This window comes from Oryctolagus cuniculus, chromosome 6, assembly GCF_964237555.1.
Source record: "Oryctolagus cuniculus chromosome 6, mOryCun1.1, whole genome shotgun sequence".
Lineage (NCBI taxonomy): Eukaryota > Metazoa > Chordata > Mammalia > Lagomorpha > Leporidae > Oryctolagus > Oryctolagus cuniculus.
The window spans coordinates 11,372,988-11,395,054 of NC_091437.1; the positions used below are offsets into that span (position 1 = coordinate 11,372,988).

A 22,067-nucleotide genomic window follows, 5' to 3' on the forward strand; every position below is an offset into this window, starting at 1 on the left:
ATGCAGGGATGGCATGCGGTCACGCCAATGTGCTTTAAACACCCTCGTATAACAAGCAAAGTAGTTTGGACCAGCTCTCCTGGATTGGGTAAGACCTCAAGCAACTGGCAAAAGCCCCACCCCACTGAACCACCACAAGCAACATTCAAGCAAAATCTGTTGACTATCCAACTACAAAACAAGAAACAAGGTGCCATCAGATAGAATAAAACAACCAATAACACAAATGTGAGTGAACTTCAAGAAATTCATAGAAAAAAAGAAATAAAAGATGAGTTTATTTCACTGTTAAACAAAGTTTGAAATTCATGCATGATTTTTTCATAATATACATTTTCTGGGAATCTTTTGAAAGGTCCCTCATAGGCCTTCAAATTCTTTAGCTGTTATCATCACATGGAAGCTGATCACAACCCAGCATGTTTAAGGTTTTCAAAGACAGGAATGAGAAACCCAACACGAACAATAATAAGAGGTCATCCCTGAAATGAATCAGAATAGTAAAAACATAAGAAAACTCACAGAAATGAAAATATATACAATAGATTAGTTAAACAACAGAATAATAAGCAACAGGGCAAGCTGGAAATAGAAATAGCGTAGATGAAGCTGCCAGAAACCCAGTGCGGGAGGGAGGAAGGCAGGGAGAAAGAGATAGAAACAGAGAGACGGAGGGAGAGAATGAAAGAGAAAGCAGAAGAGTGAGAGAACATGGCCAGGACTAACACAGTCCTGCATGTGTGTCCAGCTGGAGGCCCAGGAGGAGCAAGTGCAGGATGGAGGTTAGATCATTCAGAGAGAGAACAGCTGACATTTTCTCATGGCTAATTTAAACACTACCTAAGCCTTGACTAAAATCCTATGCAGGGTAAATACGATGAAATCCACTGTGTCTTCAAAGAGTTGAGAAAATAAAAGTGAACATACAACTGCATACACAGCAAACCTACCTTTATTTAAAAAAAAAAAAAGAACACATATTGCAAAACTTTGATCAAATACAGACCGACAGCTGAAGGTTCTATTTGCAACAGAGAGAAGGTTGTGCCAGAGAGGGTGTGCAAAGGGAAGCATGGTAAGAATAGAAAATGCCAAGTGTGAGCGGTAATCTAAATAAATATTTATAGACTGTAAAAATCCTCAGCCTACTGAGCACCCTGACATTACAACAGAAAACAATGACAGTGCCAGAGAAAACTGTATTTTATAGCCTTCCACCTACATCAGTGAACTCTGATGCATCTTAGAGGCCAATAATTAAGTGAGAAAAGAATGTAGAAACCTTGAGCACAAGCCTGCAGGCAGTGGGCTACATCTACCCACAGCTTGAGTCTGATGTCTCCAGAGATAAGAATGTTTCTTACAGTTTTAAACGATTAAAAGAAAAAAGTCGAAGAACAAATAAAAAGGAGTATGTGACAGAAACTAGGTGGCCTGCAAAAATGTGGCCTTAAGATCCTAAAATAATGACCATACGGCCTTTGACAGAAACATTTGCCAGTCCCTATTCCATAAAGTTCAGAGCAGAACCAGAGCCTCACACTGGCACTCCCCTTAAGGACAGTTGCCAGCTGAATAATCACGATTTGATTTGTCTTGGCCTCGCAGTGCCTAAAGATGAGAAGAGTCCAGAGTCTCCCCACACCTGGAGAATCTCCAGTGCAAAAGCGGGCGACATCACAGGAGAGGACTCTTGGAAACACAGGTACAGGGGAGCGAGGTGCTGCGAGGAAAATGCTCTCCCTTGAAAACCACCAACCGGCCCAAGGGAGGAAAAACCCGCCCAAGGATTTGCTACATTAAAGTAGACCCTCCGGTAAATGTGCATCCTAAATCCACAATAAGCCCCAGCAAGCCTTAAAAACTCCACGTTGAGAATTAGAGTAAAGTGGCCGTAGTTGGAGAGGAATATTTTCAAATGCTTGGCAGAAGCAAATGTAAATCCGCTCTAAAGGGATCCAGCTTCAATTTAACCATCTGAGAATTCTCACTATCATTTTCTTTAGAATACTTTCTAAAAAATCATAAGACACTCATATGCTTAATGAACACAATCACAGCACTAGACACACACAGACTTAAAATACTGGAATTATCAACTCCATTATCACATAAGCATGCTTATGATATTTAATAAATAAAAGTTAGAAAAATATGATGTAGAACAAGAAAGACATGAAAGACAGCACAGCACCATGGTAACTGATCCTGGAAGGGCCCTGTGGGGCAGGTCGGTGCTAGGGAGGGCCACCCTACTTGCAGAATTGGGCTGCCAGAGTCCAGGAGTCCCCTCCTGCCCCCTCCTTGGCCCCCTGACCTGTCCCTATTTAAGGGCTTGGCACCTCTTCACCCTGTGTGACTCCTGCTGCAGCAACCATTATGGATAGGAGAGGCTGGCACCTATTTCTCCCCGTTGTGAGTGAGGCTTCCTGTTCCCATACAATACTACCTGTGTATCTCTCAGCTCCTTCCAGGAACACCACGAGATATTCTGGAAGAACACTACTGGATATTCTGATTTGATTTTCTTAGAGTTGAGGACCTGGCGGGTTATCTGTGCCTTATGCAGGATTTACTGCGTTCCTGGTGCTCTGGAGGCAAAGTTCTATTCTTATCACACACAGCCTCAAATTCCTGTCCCACCTCAAAGCAAAAGATGGGACTCCTGGGTCTGTGGACACAAGAATTATTACCTACCTGTTGGTGCGGGCGGGGGGAGGAGGAAGCAGGGATTTATCAGGAGTAATTAAGGCAAAAAGAGCAAATTCTACCCTATTTTTACAGTATAAAGAATCTTAGTGGCCGGCGCTGTGGCTCACTAGGCTAATCCTCCGCCTAGCGGCGCCGGCACACCAGGTTCTAGTCCCGGTCGGGGCGCCGGATTCTGTCCCGGTTGCCCCTCTTCCAGGCCAGCTCTCTGCTGTAGCCAGGGAGTGCAGTGGAGGATGGCCCAAGTACTTGGGCCCTGCACCCCATGGGAGACCAGGAGAAGTACCTGGCTCCTGCCATCGGATCAGCGCGGTGCGCCGGCCGCAGCGCGCCAGCCGTGGCGGCCATTGGAGGGTGAACCAACGGCAAAAGGAAGACCTTTCTCTCTGTCTCTCTCTCTCTCACTATCCACTCTGCCTGTCAAAAAAAAAAAAAAAATCTTAGTTCTGAGTCATCTACCACAGGGTTCACTATTAAGCCTTTTGCTAGCAGGACCCCACCAAGCATCCAACAACTCCCAAACACATGGTCCTGACCTTTTCCATGGATTCTTCCTCTGCATTTGCCCTAGGACACTCCTACACATGAACATGATCTTGGATTATTTAAATGCCTAAAGAAACAGAGATATAAGACTTTTCATTTTCCCTCATTTCTAGATCAAAGTCTTATCTAGCTTTCTACCCAAGATTTTATATTTCAACAGATTTCTAAATTTGACATTCATTTCTCTATTAAAAGAAAAATGTACAGCCAATATCCAGTGACATCCAGTATCAACCATAAATTACATAATCAAGTATACATATGTTTAGGAAATCTGCCTTCTGAGAAAATTAACCCAGAACTGAATTGTTAATTGCTTTCTCCTCTTTTAAATTTCTATTTTTTAAAATGGAAATATTATAAGTAGTTCTAATGCTGAGAAAAAGATGTCTCTATAATTAATGGGGGAAATACCTTTTGCATTATACTGGCAGAGCTGTTTATGCCAATTTTATACTTAATCTTAGCCAAAAGGCCAAGAAGCGATATGCCAATTTTAATCATTGAGGAGACAAATAAAAATGCTGTGAAATCTAAATAACATCTTTGTTCACTTATTTTTCCTCAATATATATTGATAATTAAACTTGCATTACCATAAAAGCTATTCAGCAGTGTGGAGCCCTAAATATCACATCACAGTGATTTAATGCACCTTTATTATTGTCTTGTTTCTTCTTTATTCTTAAGGAAAATCTCCATTAATTACCTATGGCAGCAAAGTCACTAAATGAGGGAAACTCAACCCAGCAAAGAGTTTATATGCTAAGAAGTCGAAGAATGGGACACTTTTCATTTCACCTAGACATGTAAGGGACATAGCACATGCCAGTGATGTAATAAGCGACAGCAATATAGATAAAGGCCAAGCTCCTTTTTTGTCCCCAAGGATATGGTAGTCCAGCAGAATCACTGGAAGATCAATAAACAATTGAAACAGTAATTCAAGTAGATAGACATTAAGTGCAATGCACACAGAGGAATGGTACCAAATTCAGCTTTTCGAGTGCCCTGCATTTGAAGTGTTGGCCCAGGAGCGATGGGTTTAATACTTCAGAGGGAAAATCTGAATGGCTACCCAGTGCAACATCCTTGAGCAAGGCCTTCTTCGTTATCTGCTGCTATAAAAGAATACTAAAAACTGGGTAATGGATGAAGCTTTCCAACCGTGGTTTTGGCGGCTGGAAGACCAAGATGGCTGCATTTATCAATGGCCCTGTGTGGCTTCGCAATGCAACAAAAAAGCAGGAGGACAAGCAGGTACTTCAGAGGGCAGCCTCATTTATAACAATCTGCTCTGAAGGTAAAAATCCAGTTCCAGGAGAAAGGGGATGAGATCCGTGAAAACCTAATCACCTCTTAAAGATTCCACCATTTCTCAGAATTTCACCATGTTACTTGCCAACCAGAGTTCCATGAGTGGGTCAGTGGTGATTTCTTGAGTTTAAAGACATATCAGTAAGTTGTACAAAAAAAAAAAAATCCCCTACACAACGCTCCTTTGGAGATGAAACGTAAGCTTCTATCCTTCTGGTGGGTTAGAGTAAGCACTGGTTTGTCACTTGTTGAGTGTACAATGTGAATGAATATTCGGCCCTGCCATGGAGTTGAAGTAGAAGGTTTATCAGGATATCAGAGAAACTAAGGCTGAAGAGACACAGTCTGGGGTTGGGGTTACTCACTGCTGTGCAGCAAACAGCCCCACACTTCAGATACAAAATAGCATTGGATTTCGTTCAGGAATCCCTGTGGAATTCAGACAAAACTCAAGGGAAGTGTCTTCTCTTCCCCAGATCTAGTGTGCCCCCCCTCCCCCCCCCGCCCGGGAGCTATAAAGTCAGTTCCCAAGATTTTCCCTCTGCCTGTGATGGTCTTTTCAAGGTAACCATTTGGCCCCCATCATTTACAGGGTCTATTGTTCACTACCTAACTTTTCACTTTGTTTTCCAATGATGGCTCCTTTCATGGTTCAGGGTCGCTTTAAGCAGCCATGTGTTTGATGTGAATAAAATGACTCACCGTCTCTGAAAATGCTAGGAAAGTTTTTTTTCACAACTCATTAAGCAGAAAGGCCATTGATAATTGTCTAGGTGTACTAGCATTTCTGACACAAAATAAAGTCCCTACAACCCGTCCTATTTTTGTTTTTCCGGTAGTCCCTGTCAGCTCTGCAGTCTTTCTCTAGGTCCTATACAAGGAAACACCTTTCTGCCTAGGAACTCCTCGAGAACACTCTGGGCTTCTTTATTTAAAAAACAAACAAACAAGATTTCCAAAGCAACAGTTTATTTTTGTATTCTCTTCTGCTGCTTATTTTTCAACGTGGTTTAGAAATCTAGTTAGACCTGCCCCTACTAGTTTAATTTAAACACTACATCTCCAGGAACTGGAATTTTTCATCTGTTCTGAGGCTCCTGTGGCAGAGTATACTATATGTAAAGACATCCATTTAGAGAACTAAGAAAAGGTGCTAGTACTGTAGGTTAATAGTGAAAATATGTAGGACTAAATCAAATGTGATTCAATTTATACAAGATTTGACATCATGGACAAATAGACTATTTTCCCCCAAGGGAATTAGAACAGCAGACATGTCCTTGCTCCCACAATCCTAATGCTCTCCCATATTTCTCTGCCTCATTACTCAAAGGAGAATCAAGGAATTTTTATTTGGACCCTAATAGATATTCCTTCCTTAATCCATATTTAATTAATTCCATTTCCCCTGCTGTGGCATCAGTATAAAGAAAGAATAAGTCTGCATTCTTATTATACTTCTTTTCACATCTGCTGGTTAAGTCTATGAAAGTCTAAGAGCCACAAATAAAGGCCCATCAGTGAAACATCTTAAAAGACACATTCTCCTTAATTCCACTATCCTTGTGGCATATCAGTGTCATACCAATTTTGACATATTGGCCTCAGATGCAGAGATTAGAGACCAGCGCTCAACTTAAGGGCAAAGAAGTCTAAGTAGACAGCGTGGAATGCTGCCAACCCCTGAGGACCTTGAGACAGCCCAGCCTCCATTCTGCCCAGCAGGGGTGCCCTAGCCGTAAGGGGAGGAACCGAATGGAGTTGTCTCTTGGGTTTCTGCCCGAGACAGCGACTATGCTGTGCCACTGCTCTGTTTGTAGAACTCAGTTCTAGGGAGGAAAATATCTGAAAAGGAACCCACAGCCTCCACTGCTTGGTCCTTCGTGGTCCTCGGTAGCTTTGCAAGAAGCTGCTCCTCTCAGAGGAATCTTAGGGGAGAGTGTCCCTCACACCCCTCTTGAAGGTAGCTAATGCGATGGACTCGCAAACTGAGCCTAGGTTCAGGGACACAGAGTGCAGTCATGGCCTGGTCTCGTGTGGAGCTGGCGTCCTGCAAGGTCAGTCAGGAAGCCAGTGGTGCAGCTCCAACACGGGTTTACAGTTCCTACCTCCACCTCGGCCCTGGCATCAGAACCCGCTCCCCACCGTCTTTCCCCTCTTTCACAACAAAGAGCATCCTATGCCTTCACACGTTATTTTCTTTTAATACCTACAGAAAATGTACAAATATAATTGCATCCCCTAATTAACCCTTATCAGTTAAAATTTCTTTCATAAGCTTTACAAAATTAAAATAATAAATTAAAATCTGAATATTTTGTTTGGGGCCAATTGCCAATATAATTCTGGCTACATTTTGAAGCCAATAAATTAAATGCCATCACAACAACTGCCTAGGCTTCTGTTGTCTATTAAATGAAGGGAAAACCATTAGCAGAGGGAGATGCTCAGACGTACCTTTGAGCCTAAGCCTTGGTTTAACCCATGAGGAACACTCACAACAGCAATTGCTGCACAAGTCCTAACCAAACTACATTTGGATTCACACTCTCCTTTTCTTCTGTTTACTAACCACCTTGCTCCCTAACAAAGTTGTAACCGTTATTAGCCTTCCAGTTAACTGTGTGCCTTAGAACACATATAAGCACAGTAAAGAGATCTAATTTCATAACAAGAATCTTAGCCGAGTGATACACACTAATGGCTTTCACAGAATCAAATCAAAACAAAAGAAAGAGAACCTTGCTTCAATGCTGTACACCATCTCGGGGCGACTGAATCAAACAACACACTACACAAGACACCAACGACAGGTCATGAGAGCAATTTGCCCGACTGGAGAATTTTCTTAGGAACAACAAAGTAATGACCTTAAAGGGTGAATAGAAAGTCTCGAACGTTGTAATCTTAAGTGACCTAAAGCTTCATGGAACAGTCGATCGAAGCTCAGTGGATGGCGCTATCTGGGACGTTCTCTGTCCTGCATTCACCCGAGATACGATTTTTGAGAGACATATCACAAAATCCGAAATTATACTGAAATACAGCCTGTGCTGTAAATAACGTTGGAATATGGCTTTGTTTTCTCTGGATAGAAAGTAAGTTTGGAGCACAAATGATAGTTAACTTGATCTTTTAGTTAAATATTATAAAACTTTGGGAGAAATAAAGATATGGCAAATAACCAACAACTACAAATGTTAATACTATTAATGGCTTTTCACTTGGGAGAGCAAACTAATTCACACCTCACTGTTCTTGCAGCTCAAATTAATGTGAACTGCAAAGCTCACATTCCGTAAAGGCAAGGCATCATTCCCATGCTCTGGACACCACCTCCCAAATCCTTCCAGGGAAAATCCAAGAACCTTCTAGTTCACACAGTCTGGCAAAGATGTCTGCCCCATAGGAACAGTCCTGGTTTTCCCCTTAAGTCCTTAGCATCATAACTCATTGCTGTCACAGTATCTCACTGTACAGCACTACTTAACCATGAAGCAGCACTCCAAGTTCACACAGGAAGGAAATCTCACTCCCTAAGGTAGTCAATACCATCAACATGGAGTAATTAAGGCAGTGAGTATGGTTTTATAACTATTGCAGGACTCATTTGCTGTGGTGAATACAATAATGTAAAGTATATTTTGTTAGAAGGAAATAAACTTTCAAGTGTTGATAAAATGGTTCTGCATACCAAGACAACATGGATTTATATGGAAAATATTTAACCTAAGAGTAGAAACCACAGGAAGCGAATGCAAGGACTTTACTTGGCCGTTACTCACTTTATGAGATCTTTCTCTTGTTCTCTTTGTAGTAAAATGCCTCAACTTAAGCAAAATCTTCTCCTAAAATCATCATGTTATCTCTTCCCAGTGGATCCTGCTCTTCTCCAACCACCCCCTTCCTCAGTACTGAAGTTATACCTGCTTTCACTTTTCTTAGACTTCAGAAATACTGAAATCATGGTTGTTGTACATCTTTCACTATCCTTAACAACACAGAGAATTATGAGAATTCCATTATTGGAATTACATATTTTTTCTTTCTCTGTGATTACTTTATGCTCACTTTCTCATAAGCAAATGATCTGACACATGTTGCTTGTTTTGTTCCAAATGTGTCTTTGAAACTCTTGAAATTTTCTTTATATTTTTATTAAGATTTTGCTTCATTTTGGATTCCCCCTTTTAGATAATTCTTATAGCTATGAGTGTTGCTCTTTTACCCCTTGTCTTAGATTATGTTACTCCTTTTGATTGGTCTACATGTGACTTCAATTGTAAATTACCAGAGTTCTCTGTAAATATAGCAGAAACTTTAGAAGTTTTACAGTATATTCATCATCACAATTCTGCTTCCATTTGTAGTTAAAATAAAGAACTTCATTTCTCAGGCTACCATTTCTTTGGAATTTCTGGCCTGCAAAATCCATTTTTATTCTCTGAAAACTTTTGAAATCTTTTCAATGTCTAAGATATATTTCTGTTCTAAAATGTCTAAGTCTTTGTGTTGCTATTGATCTGAGTTTGTTTTCTCCTACTTCATCAATCAAGTAAACATTTCTTTTGTATTCAAACTATACACAAAGATTTCTCCTTGTTATTACTCTTGTCTACGCAGTCCCCTAAGTCCTTGTTGTTAAACCCCACATCAGGATCCACTGTTCTAAGCAACAGACTCTGTAAATCACTGAGTAACTTAGAAGTAATAAAATAAGAAAATTATTAAAAAGGCATTCCCCAATTGAGATTTGAATTCTTACCCACTTATATGAAAAGATATATCTGGCTATACTTTTCTGGGAATGAATATGAGGAGATTTATTTCAGTAAGTCGCTGTCTGTAAGTTGATTCACACAAGATAGATGTGAGTGCTGCTATCACTTGGCTCTAGGTCACAGAGTTCCATGGCAGACTACCCCGTCTGAAGCCCAAGAACGACTCAGTCATAATTCATCCTTCAGAGCAGGCTTGAAATCTCTCTGTGTTTCCTTTCTTTTTCTATACTGTATCAGAATGCATTCTAATAGAGTTAAACTCACATTAAGAACAAGGTCAAGTTATATTCTTTTGCAACTGTGACAATGTCCTTTTTTTTTTTTTTTTTTTTTTGACAGGCAGAGTGGACAGTGAGAGAGAGAGACAGAGAGAAAGGTCTTCCTTTACCATTGGTTCACCCTCCAATGGCTGCCACGGCCTGCGCACTGCGTCCGGTGCACCGCACTGATCTGAAGCCAGAAGCCAGGTGCTTCTCCTGGTCTCCCATGGGGTGCAGAGCCCAAGCACTTGGGCCATCCTCCACTGCACTCCCGGGCCACAGCAGAGAGCTGGCCTGGAAGAGGGGCAACCGGGACAGAATCCGGCGCCCCGACCGGGACTAGAACCCGGTGTGCCGGCGCCACAGGCCGAGGATTAGCCTAGTGAGCCACTGCACCAGCGATAATGTCTTTCAATCTGCATTCAACAAATATTTAATGAGTATCTAGTGTGAGTCAGTCACTGTTATGGGTACTGGCATAAAAACAGGAAACCAAAAAATCCCCATCCTTAAAAATCTTACTCTTCAGTGAGTGAAAAAGACAATAAACAATATAATCAATACACAGTCTATGCTAGAGAGTGATGAGTGCTACAATGAAAAACAGCATGAAGAGGAATATGAATTTCAGGGTATTTCAGTTTGTTATACAGTGATTAGATCCGGTTTCATTCAGGGACTTTTCTTAGACAGCCCCCTCGGTATTACTGCTTCTTTTCAGACAACTGTATGTCTATGTTCTCCATCAAGAAGTGAACCTGCAGGGAACTGGGAGCGGAGACAGGGAAGACCCACAGAAAAGACACACCGGCTGGTGATCCACGCGGGCTCGCACCGGGCGACGGCTCACGGGTGGCTGCAGAGGATGCTGAATGGCTCAGCTTCAGCGGGTGGTCTGATGGCAGCACAAAAACAGACCACTGATACCCCCACCAGCCATAAGGGGAGTGAGATTTTAAATGAGAAGAGTGGAGAGTTTGTCAATGATCTGCCAAAAAGAAAAAGAAAAACGTTCCTGACAAGATGCTAAATACTTTGGGGGGTTGAAATCGCTCCTGCTGGGCAGCATCAGGCCAGCAACTGAGCCAAAGTGGCCCTGGGGAGGCTCCTCGGCTTGGATTGTAGTGGTGTCTGCAAATAGCCATAATTTTTACCAGAACTCCTTTCCTTTTCCCCCAGTCTTTCTGTATTGGAATTAAAAGGATTGGCCTTATGTCCACTTCCCTTGTGAGTAAATGAGAAACTGTGCACCAACCCAAGAGAAAGATGTGCCATGCTAAGGGGAGGAGTTTGCCTCAGAACGGCAGCAGGCAACCAGCTATGGAGACAGCTGTGACCCTGGCAGGGACAGGTCCATCTCTGTCTGCAGTGGCCGGTGACTGCCAGGACTCCATGGCGGGACAAGAATTCCCGAGAAGTCCTCTACGACACTGGAAGGGGGAAAGTTTCTGTAAGACTAGACTTTCATGCCCTGAGGTGTGGATAAGGATTTCAGTCACCTCAATCTGGACATGTATGTATGACATTTAGGTAATCCCATTAAGGTTCTCTGTCCAACAGGTGACACATGGAAGCACAGTGCCTGGGAACACAGGTTTGGGAGAGCAAGTAAACAAGCAAGAGAGAGAGAAAGAGAAACTAAACTTGAGGTGATGAGTAGACGTCTCACTTCTATTAAAAAGTTTTTAAAACGTGTTACAGAGGAGCCGGCGCCACGGCTCACTAGGCTAATCCTCCGCCTAGCGGCGCCAGCACACCGGGTTCTAGTCCCGGTCGGGGCGCCGGATTCTGTCCCGGTTGCCCCTCTTCCAGGCCAGCTCTCTGCTGTGGCCAGGGAGTGCAGTGGAGGATGGCCCAGGTGCTTGGGCCCTGCACCCCATGGGAGACCAGGAGAAGCACCTGGCTCCTGCCATCGGATCAGTGCAGCGCGCCAGCCACAGCGGCCATTGGAGGGTGAACCAACGGCAAAGGAAGACCTTTCTCTCTGTCTCTCTCTCTCACTGTCCACTCTGCCTGTCAAAAAAAAAAAAAAAAAAAAAAAACAAACAAACAAAAAAAACGTGTTACAGAGGAATCCTACAGCCACTAGTTTTCACTTCACGGACACGCTGGTCATCAGAATCAACATCTAACTTTGTCTTCTGTTTACGGCTGTCTTTATACATAGAGAGCAGATGTGAATAAGAGAGGTTTCTCAGGAAAGCAAGGTAAAACTGTGACTTTCAGGTGATCGCTGCCTGCTAAATGAGCCCAGCATTTTCGTAAGCAAAGGGCAGAGGGACAGATCCGTCTATGCAGCCATTCCAGGTATTGACCTGGAGCTAGCCTTCATAACTAATCCAGGATGTTTGTTTAGTTTTATTTTGGCTGTCATTTACATGGGCACTTTGATTTCCCATCACATCTGATGTAACACTTAGCCTAAATGTGCTAAAATAAATTTTTATTTGTTTAGATGTATTAAGAAATCACCTGGAAGAAGAAATCACATTGGTAAGATACTGTTTTAGGAAAAATAGATAGTACCATTTGTTCTAAAACCTACATATCACATCAGTGATTTTAAAAAGACAGTTAATATTGAAATTACTTATTCCTGAGTATTGTCCTTTTTCTTCTAAAGTGAAACAACTTCCCTGCCACCTAGTTTTTCTGAAGTTGCCCGTGTCCATGTATATTTTCGAAATCGTTATAGCATGGCCAGCAGTTAATGTTATACAATATGTCATAATTTAATGATAGGTTTTAAATGAAGCAAAATGGGCCACATTGTAGACTTTTTTAAAAGTTTCAGAACATCATTCAACACTAGATATTTTACATGCTGAAATGAATATTTTGGTTTGGTAAACAATTGCAATTTAAAGCTAAAGAGCTCAAAAGAAGCGATGATAGTAATGGGAGCTATCATCCCTTATAAACTAATTAAAACCATAATTACAGATAAAAGGCAATAAAGCAGGCCAAATAAATCTTGCTTGACAGCTGCTGGTAGAATTTATGCTGTACTGCAGTTATTTAATTATCATCACTACAGGAAGTAGATTTACTGTTCTGGTGGCTTTTTTAAAGTTCTAAGATTGCCAATTACATGGTGTGTTCATTACACAGCCTTTGCAGTTGCAGAACTTGAAAATATCAGTCAGTTAACTGGATATCTGTAAAACTGCAATGTCCATCCAAACATACCTCTGTGGCTTATCTCTAATGCGTACATTATCTGATCTCATCGAATTCTTCCTCAGGAATTCTTTCATAGATAACTGAGTCTTCCAAACACCAAGTTCTAAAATTGAATTAAAATGCAAAGTCATAACTCTTGTCAAAGACTGCATACAGTTAAAGTTGGAAGTGATATTGGTCTTATCAAAACTCTTAACAAATAAAGATCTAAGCAAGTGAAACCACCTAGCTAAAAATGAAATCAACAAGAGTGGTAAAAGGAAGGCTGTTTCCAAGGAGAACGATTCAAATATCAAAGTATGAGAAGTGGACTTCAGGAAAATTTATAAAACTCTGTTTGCTCCCGATCACATGACAGAAGTTAAGGATTAAATACAGGAATTAGTAGTCTATCATCCACCTTACAAATTGGTCAGTAAAATCAGGGTAAAGTCCATAAGAATTGGGACCAGTTTTTATTATACGTACAGTAAATATCTTTGCTTTAATTTTCAACATAGAATCCAAATTAAATACTTTTCATTAATCACAAAGAAGTTTTATTTACACTTTTTAAAAATGGAACATATTTATGAGGTGCCATGTGATGTTTTGAGAATGTAAATATTGTTAAACGTCCCATCAGAGTTGATCCATCTAGCTTCTCAAACATTTAACACTTCTTTATGACAAATACATTCAAAATCCTGTCTTCTAGGTTTTTTTAAAATTTTTATACAGAATTACATAGTACATTAACATTGTCTATAGTTGCCCTACTATGCATAGAACCCCAGACTTCTTACTCCTACATACCTGTAACTAGTACCCATTAGTTAACCTTCCCCATTCTTCTCTCTCCCCTTCCTTCTGCAGCTTCTGATAACCACAGTTATAATTTGACTTCTATGAGATCATCTTCATCTTAGATTCCACATATGAGTGAGGTCATGCAACATTTGTCTTTCTCTGTTTGGCTGATATCAATTAACACAGTGACCTCCTCTTCCATTCATGTTGTTGCTAATGACAAGAGTCCTTTTTATGGTTCAATAATATCTCATTGTGAACACATAATGCATTTTCTATACCCATTCATCAGTGAATGGACACTTAATCCATTTCCACTTCTTGGTTATTGTGCATAGTGCTGAGTTTAATTATTGGAGTGCAGATGTCTCTTTGACAGAGTGATTTCATTTTGCTTGGAAATACCCAGCAGTGAGACTGCTGGATCATATATAGGTCTATTTTTAGTTATTTGAGAAACCTGCATACATCCCACCAAAAGTGGATAGGCATTCCTTTTCTCCAAGTCCATACCAACAATTGTTATCTTGTTTATTGAAGATAGCCAGTACATCAGGAGTGAGGTGACAGCCTCAGTGTAGTTTTAGTTTGCCATTTCCCTGATGATTAGTGATGTTGAACATTTTTTCATGTACCTATTGGTCCTTTGTATGTCTCCCTTTGAGAAATGTCTGTTTATATTTAAATTGATTAACTTCTAGAATTTTTTTGCCATTGGATTGAGTTCCTTGTATATTCTTATCTTCATTTTAAATGATATTCTTGGTGACTGTACCAGTGATAATCTATTATCATGTAGCAAGGATGTTCTTTATGTCATTTATCTTTAGTCATGCAGTCAAAACCTCTTTTTCAATATTTTGTGTTTGGGGGCAGGTAAGACACAGACAATCAGATGCCTGTTCTATCCACATTTGGAAAAAAAACCAGATCATGGAAATGTCTCTTTTTCAGCCAACAAAGTCTTCTATTCATCGAAACACCATGCAAATTCAAGGTGATCACAGAAACTACCATAAGAACTAGCTCAAATGCACTGTGTGCTGTGACTCAGACATTAGCATAGTTTAAAAAAATGGGAATTCTTTGGGGTGAGTGTGTGTGTGTGTGTGTGGTGTATAAATAGTAAAAATGTGTAATTGTGTGTTATTTCAATGGGGAAACATTATAGAACAAAATGAAATCTAGGAAATTAGTTGGGAAGAGCCTCTCTAAGCAGACTGACTAACAAGGGAAAAACAGAGGTAGACTTAGAGAGGATGGCTCATTCTCAGAGGTGCTTTGAATTCCTGCTAATGTAGCCTCTTCATCAAAGGATGGTACATTTTATAGAGGTGACAAGACAAAGGGAAATGTCTTTGAGAATCCTGGTGTGACCACTTGGGGGAAGGCAAAAGTGGCAGCTAAAGCTAGTTAGCAAAGTTTGTTAATGCACATTCTTCTGGTACCATCTCCAGACCGATAAGGAGTCTGAAATGGTCTTGAGCGTTTCACCTCCATTCTCCCCAGCAGAAGGGTGCCAGGATATCTTCTGTCTATGTTCTGTTTTCAGACAGAGAGTATAGAGAGCTTTCCTGCATCTGCTGCTTCTGAATCGTCTTAGTTCAACAAACCCTTGTGTTCGTGGGTGGCATATTCTCTCCTATATGCGCAGTAGTAATTTCAGAAAACATAGAGTCCTAGACGCTCTGATTTCCTTCCAGTTTAGCAAATGGATAAAGCTTCTATTGCTCATCACACCAAACTTGAATACTTTTTCTGCAGTTCCAGCAAAACACCTCCTAAAAATTTTGTTGAACAAAAAACACGTAATCACAGCTCTTATATATACAAGAGAAACAAGGTATCAAATGTAATGGGCACCAATTGAACACAACTGGAATGTTTCCTTGCGCAAATGTCAGAAATTTACGTGAAGGAAACTGAAAAGTACAGAGGTGTTGTTGCTGTTGTAGACTGACCTGAAGGAAACTGAAAAGTACAGAGGTGTTGTTGCTGTTGTAGACTGACCAAATGAACGCATAAAGGATCAGCAAGCAGATGGGACTGACTGAGATGGTGTTTGTGCTTCAGTTTGAGAATTTATTTTACTTCAAACACTGGTCTAGTTTTAAAATTGGGGAAAATGTTAAATGAAAAATACCTTTCATATAGCTACCTTGATGAATGACATTGGCAGTCTACTAAACTGAGAAATTTCAGACAGGTGATTATAACCGATAAAAAAAATACCACAGAATTTCTTCCCCTCTGCGGCAAAGGGAAGGGGTTCTGACGGCACTGGAGTGTGTTTCATGAATAACACCTTACTTGCAACAGAAGACGAGTTCATTAATGGTAAAGGTAAATCTTATTCATGAAACGAGATAGCCAAAATGGTAAATTAAAATGAATCTCTTGAGTTTCAGGCAGTTTAAATATAATCAATTTCGCTGAAACTAAAGTTACACAAAAATAAGTTCTCTGGAGGAAAGAATATAATATAGTAAATGAAAATATTTCTTGTTTTGACATTAAAAAAAGTTGTCAGAAAGTCATTAGAATATTTACAAAATCAGTTCCTTGGAACACAACATTCACCCAGAAAATAAAAATACATTACAAAAAAAATCTGTTGAGTGAGTGTTCTCATTCTCAACATTTGTCTTTGAGGACAATGAGATATCTGAGTAAATTTTTTTTGCAGTAAATTAAAAAATAATGATAACAGGGGCCAGCTCTGTGATGTAGCGGGTAGAACCGCCACCTGCATTGCCGGCATCCCACATGGGTGCTGGTTCAAGTCCTGGCTGCTCCAATTTCAATATAGCTCTTTGCTATGGCCTGGGAAAGCAATGGAAGATGGCCCAAGCCCTTGCACCCCTGAACTTACATGGGAGACCCAGAAGAAGCTTTAGGCTCCTGGCTTCACACTGCCCCAGCTCCAGCTGTTGCAGCCACTTGGGGGAAGAACCCACCCCCCAACCCCTGCCTCTCTGTAACTCTGCCTTTCAAACAAATAAATAAATAAATACTTTTTTTTTTTTTAATAATGATCACAATCACTATCACTGCCTCTGAGATGATACTGGAATTTAGGCTGTGTCACTTTCCTCATCCTAGGCGCATGGAGGAAAGGTGTTTGCCCCACACCCACCGCAGGGGACTCCAGGGCATGCAGCTCAGGCCTAGAGCGCCCCCTCGTGGATGCCGGCCACACATTCCTGCAGCAAGCCACATTTGAGGTCAGTACTGAGGCTCCCTTCTAAGGGGTTCCATCGAGGGTGGGGAGGCAGGTGGCCCCGGAAGGCGGACAGAAGCCCATAGCGGAAGGCGACTGTTGGCTTCGCCGGGAGGCTTTGTGGTTCTGCAGCCCCACTGCTGGCCTGGGAAAGAGAGTCAGTCCCAACGGCCAATCAGAAGCCACTTCACAGACGCGTGCTCCTCTCTCAGGTTTGAACCGGGGGAAATACTAGCTGAGTGTGCAGAGTGCTTCGTCTTTGCAGGGGGTTCAGGGACCGGAAGGCTGCCGCTGCCCGCAGTCCCACCTGCAGCATGGGGAGAGCCCCCGATCTGGTACGTACGCGGCACAGCCCAGCTTGGCCTTCGCCTTGTCAGGAAACAGTAAAAGGCAGGAGGCATCTGCTCGGCCCACTTCCTCCTCGGAGGCGTCTCCTTGGAGGCACACGGGCCCAGGAAAGCTCCAGCCACGTGGTCTCACGGAAGCGCCAAGCTGTTGAGACCGGGGCAGCTGCAGACCTAGACCTCGAGGTGAACTTACACACTTTCTTCAGAAGTAGAGGAGACAGTTGCAAGGTGCGGGGGGGGGGGGGGGGGGGTGCATTTTTCTTGCATTTCTCGAGGAGTTACGTTTTATTTTACAAAAGTTGTGTGAAATTCTGCACGACTGTCATAGTTCCTTTCCTGTTACCTTGCATGCATGCAAATCTGATAATACTTTCAATTCACAATATGAAATCGCGTTCTTTCTCCTATCTTGATATGGAGATTATCTTAGTTCCCCAATTCCTTCCTTCCATGAACTTTTCTTTCTTTTCACAAATGCTAAATGCAGATAGCACTATCAGAAATTCAAAAAGATTTACAAGGAAACCTTAAGTAAAAGGTAACAACAAAATAATCCCCTTTGTTTTGGTATCCATAACCTCCACCGCAAGATTTTTCTTGGTAAATTTTTAATATTTCTTTTTAAATTGTATTTCAGTTATGTTTTAAGAATTTTTCTTCTTTTTATTTCTGACAAAAGGCAGTGCCATTGCTTTTGCACAGTGCATGGTTCACTGTCCACTGCTCATGGTGCAGAGACCTGTGGGCTCCCACGCTTGAAACACTCTGTGACCCTCAGTTACCAATCACACGCTGAGTCTGTCTTTCCCTTGACAAAAAGCTTTCTCATTCTTCTGTCCTTTCTTTCTTCTTAAATTGTAACACAGGCTTATTTTTAACAGTGTAATAGCAATATATTTTAGTATTTATAACCTCTTGTGGAAATTAGAATATTCATTGCCCTCTAGCCATCTGTGAGGGTCACCAACTCACTGGAAACAAATATGCATTACAAAACTCAAAAGCTGTACCGTATATATTGAGCAAGACAGCCTGAATGCTCCCTCAGCTTCGCTGAACTGCGCAGCTGTATTCCTGACCATGAGCTCCTGCCCACCCTTTTCTTAGAGAATTTACTTTGAAAACTTGAAATTGTAAATTTTCCCTCGGCTACTTTTTCTTTTTAAAGATTTATCCATTCACTGGAAAGTCAGAGCTAGAGAGAGAGAGAGAGAGAGAGAGGTCAGTCTTCCGTCCTCTGGTTCACTCCCCAGATGGCCGCCATTCTGGAGCTGCACTGGTCTGCAGCCAGGGGCCAGGAGCTGTCACAAGCATGCTTTGCCCCCGTCTCCTCCCCTTTCCATCAGCCCCTGTCATCCTCAGACCCTCAGAGAACTGTTCCACGGGGTTGGCATCTGTAGCCTCAGATGCCTTCCTGACTCCTGGGCAGATTGTTGCTGGATTGTCTTTAGGTCTGGATTCTCAGACCTCCCTCCCACCACCCCTAGATGGAAAGATCTTGTTGTCAACAGCCCAGGATCTGTTACACTAGGAATGAGCTCAGAATGCCGGTGTGGTCTCTGTAGTCCAGTATTTTGCATTCTCTTCATTCCACGTTGAAACATTTTGAGAAACGTGGTTTCTGCATTGGTTTCCTCGTTAGCTTCCTTCTTTCCTCATAGAATTAGAGCTGTGTACAGAACCCTAGCACTAGCTTTACCAAGCACTCACTGTGAATGAACTGGTGACCCAGATTAGCACCCTTCTTTGAACATCCCCTGTACCTACATCAGTCACGTCATCCTGTTTATCCAGCCGTACCCTTCACACTCACAGCCGCTCACTAGAATCTAAAAGGATCTTCTCACAGAGTTCACTGGACACTTTAACACCCTTGCCAAGGTCTTTCTGAAGGTAAGGCATTCCCTTGATTATTTTTCTGCCCTGTACATATCTTCCTCACTCATGTCACTGGTAATACAGCTCACTGGAGGTATCATACAACAGTATGAAGAGTATAGATTGATGAGAATAATATACTATTTATTGGGAGCCTATGACTTAATGGACATTAAAATAAATTTTCTCTAACATAATAAGAACAATCAAACTTTAATGTTGTTATCCCCATTTTACACATTGGAATCTGAGTCTAGGGTTAGTTAAGGGACACAGACAGCAAATACTGGAGATAAAATGCAAACACAAGACCACTTTAGGCACAGATTAAGTTTTTTCTGTTATGCCACAAGATTGAGATGTTTACTGCTAACAATTAAAACAATATTGACAAAAGTAAAAAAATCCAACATCAAAAGTAATGGGGTGAAAAACAAAAGAAGACAATACACTACTAATCAGAATCCCTTGCAGGTTCTTTGTGTGACCTTGAACAAATTATCTAGCAATTTTGGACAAGTAATTCGCCTACCAATTGAATACAAGTGAGAAAATATAAAGGAAAAAGAACAGTTGATGAACTTACAGATCCTTTATAAATAAAAACATTTTAAAGTTGTTTCCAAATGCTAATTGTCCATGGAGATGTGCATAACAAAGAAAAGAATGTTCACTGACATTTTGTCTGGAAACTTCTAGAGAGATAAGACAGTGTTATGTCAGAATGAAGTTAGGAAGCTTGTGAAGAGAAAATTAACCTTTCCATTTGACTTTCTTTTTTAATTTTAAAAGAAAGCTTTCAGAGTCCTTAAGTCTCTCTCCACTCAGCCATGCTGTGGAAATAAGCAGAACAAACATTACTGCATGTTTGGTGTCACAGAGGCCGCCTCACTCTTCCTTCTGCCACAAATTCAAATGTCGAGGCATGAATTTGAGAAGCGCCTTTTCTTGATCTCTGGCCAATTTGGTGTATACTAAAGGGAAAAAAAATCCATAAAAACCTAATATCCAGCCTGCAGTTTGCCGTCCATCTGCTTAGCTAGCAATTTTCAGGTTGAAGAGAGTTGTGTGTCCACCTCCCCCAGGGCTATGAGAAGCCATTAAAAGTGACAAAGATTGTCAGAAATGGAAGAAGTGCAAAGGATCAATATAAGCTTGGCAATATAAACTACTTTAGCTTAGAAACATCAGGGAATCTGTTTGATAAGCTCATCTTCTTTGGAGAACAGAAAATGAAACAAGATCAGCCCACAGGGGCTGGCACCGTGGCTCACTTGGCTAATCCTCTGCCTGCGGCGCCAGCATCCCATATGGGTGCCGGGTTCTAGTCCCGTTTGCTCTTCCAGTCCAGCTCTCTGCTGTGGCCCGGGAAGGCAGTGGAGGATGGCCCAAGTGCTTGGGCCCCTGCACCCGCATGAGAGACCCGGAAGAAGCACCTGGCTCCTGGCTTCAGATGGGTGCAGCGCCAGCCGTGGCAGCCATTTGTGGGGTGAACCAATGGAAGGAAGACCTTTCTTCTCTCTGTCTCTCTCTCTCTGTCTAACTCTGCCTGTCCAAAAAAAAAAAAAAAAAAAAAAAATCAGCCCACAGTGGTAGGCTACCACACTCATCCACATATTCCAAAAATAATGCCAGAACTCTTCTGCTGCCCAAGTACAATCACAGCAATGCTTACTGGGTACCAACTGTGGGGACCCATGAGCCGGCCCTGGGCCCACATGCCAAGGCTTAGCTTGCTGACCGTTTGCAATAGTTACTGCTGTGTGGATGTTTATGGTTTCTGTTGAGCTGTGATATCAGGACCGTTCTATAGCCCCAGGCTACAGTCAAAACAACTATGGCCTTGGGGCTTCCCGTACTTCTTTTCCCACTGACCAAGGCTGAGAAAACACCAGGTGGAAGCTTGTTGTTAGCACCGGAGTCGCCTGCTACGTGACCAGGAGCTTGATTGGATGAAGGCACGTGATCACCTTTATGGTTGGACAAGGAGCGCATGGACTGTGCGTGATCAGGCACCTGATTGGAGCACCGCCGCATGGACTGTAGTATGGACTAAGCTTGCTTACATGCTTCTGCAATGATATACTATATAAGCCGTTCGTGAAATAGTAACGGGAGCTTCCCCTTTCTTTCGGAGCTCCCCTTGCTCAAGGGTTTCTCTTTCTATCCTGTTTAAATAAAGCCTACTGAAGGCCGAGAAGCAGCGAGCAATGTCGTTCCTTTGTGGGCAAGGGAGCGACACCAACAATCTGCAAACAGATGTTGATTCCAGCAAGACTTAAAAGTAAACATTAATGCCACATAAAATTGAAGAAATTTTCGGCTCCATCAGAAAGAGATAGCTTTCCTTTTGTGTTTACTACTCATTGAATATACCTCCATGGACGAACTTCTATATTAATGTTGCTAGAAATTATCTCACAGCTACGAATCACTCAAAAGCATTCAAAGAGAAAACCACCGCAAGAAGTTGACATTACATTTAAAGTATATCTAAGTAAGGAATGGAGCAGGAGAGAGAGAGAGAGAGAGAGAGAGAGAGAGAGAGAGATGCATGCATAAACATTTAAAATATAGTCCCCAGCTCATTGTTTTGACCCTTGTATGAAAATGTGTTGTTGGGGTTGGTGTTGTGGCTTAGTGGGTTAAGCAGTCACCTGAAATTTGAGTCCTGGCTGTTCCACTTCTGATCCAGCTGCCTGCTAATGTGCCTGGGAGACCAGCAGAAGATGGCCCACGTCCTTGAGCCTCTGCCACTCACATGGTAGATCCAAAAGAAGCTCCAGGCTCCTGGCTTCAGACTGGCTCAGCTCTAGCCATTGCGGCCATTTAGGAAGTAAATCAGCAGATAGAAGATCTCTTTGTCTCTGTCTGTCTCTTTCTCTCCGTCTCTCTCTTTAAACTCTGCCTTTCAAATAAAGTAATTTTTTTTTAAAAAAGTGTTGTAATGCTGGTACACAAGAGGTGGGACAGCAATCACAAGTTTGAAAGTCCCATTGGACCAAATTATATGGCCTTTGGCATGGAGTAGCTAATT

General features: G+C 41.8%; 1 long non-coding RNA gene across 1 annotated transcript in view; it reads right to left on the minus strand.

Moving 5' to 3' along the window:
• Positions 1-22,067, minus strand: part of LOC103347854 (arginyl-tRNA--protein transferase 1) — a 323,705-nt gene that overhangs the window by 36,157 nt on the left and 265,481 nt on the right. The window contains exon 6 of the long non-coding RNA XR_011389658.1: positions 12,803-12,899. This is a non-coding gene — a long non-coding RNA (arginyl-tRNA--protein transferase 1). The remainder of the gene's footprint in view (positions 1-12,802; positions 12,900-22,067) is intronic.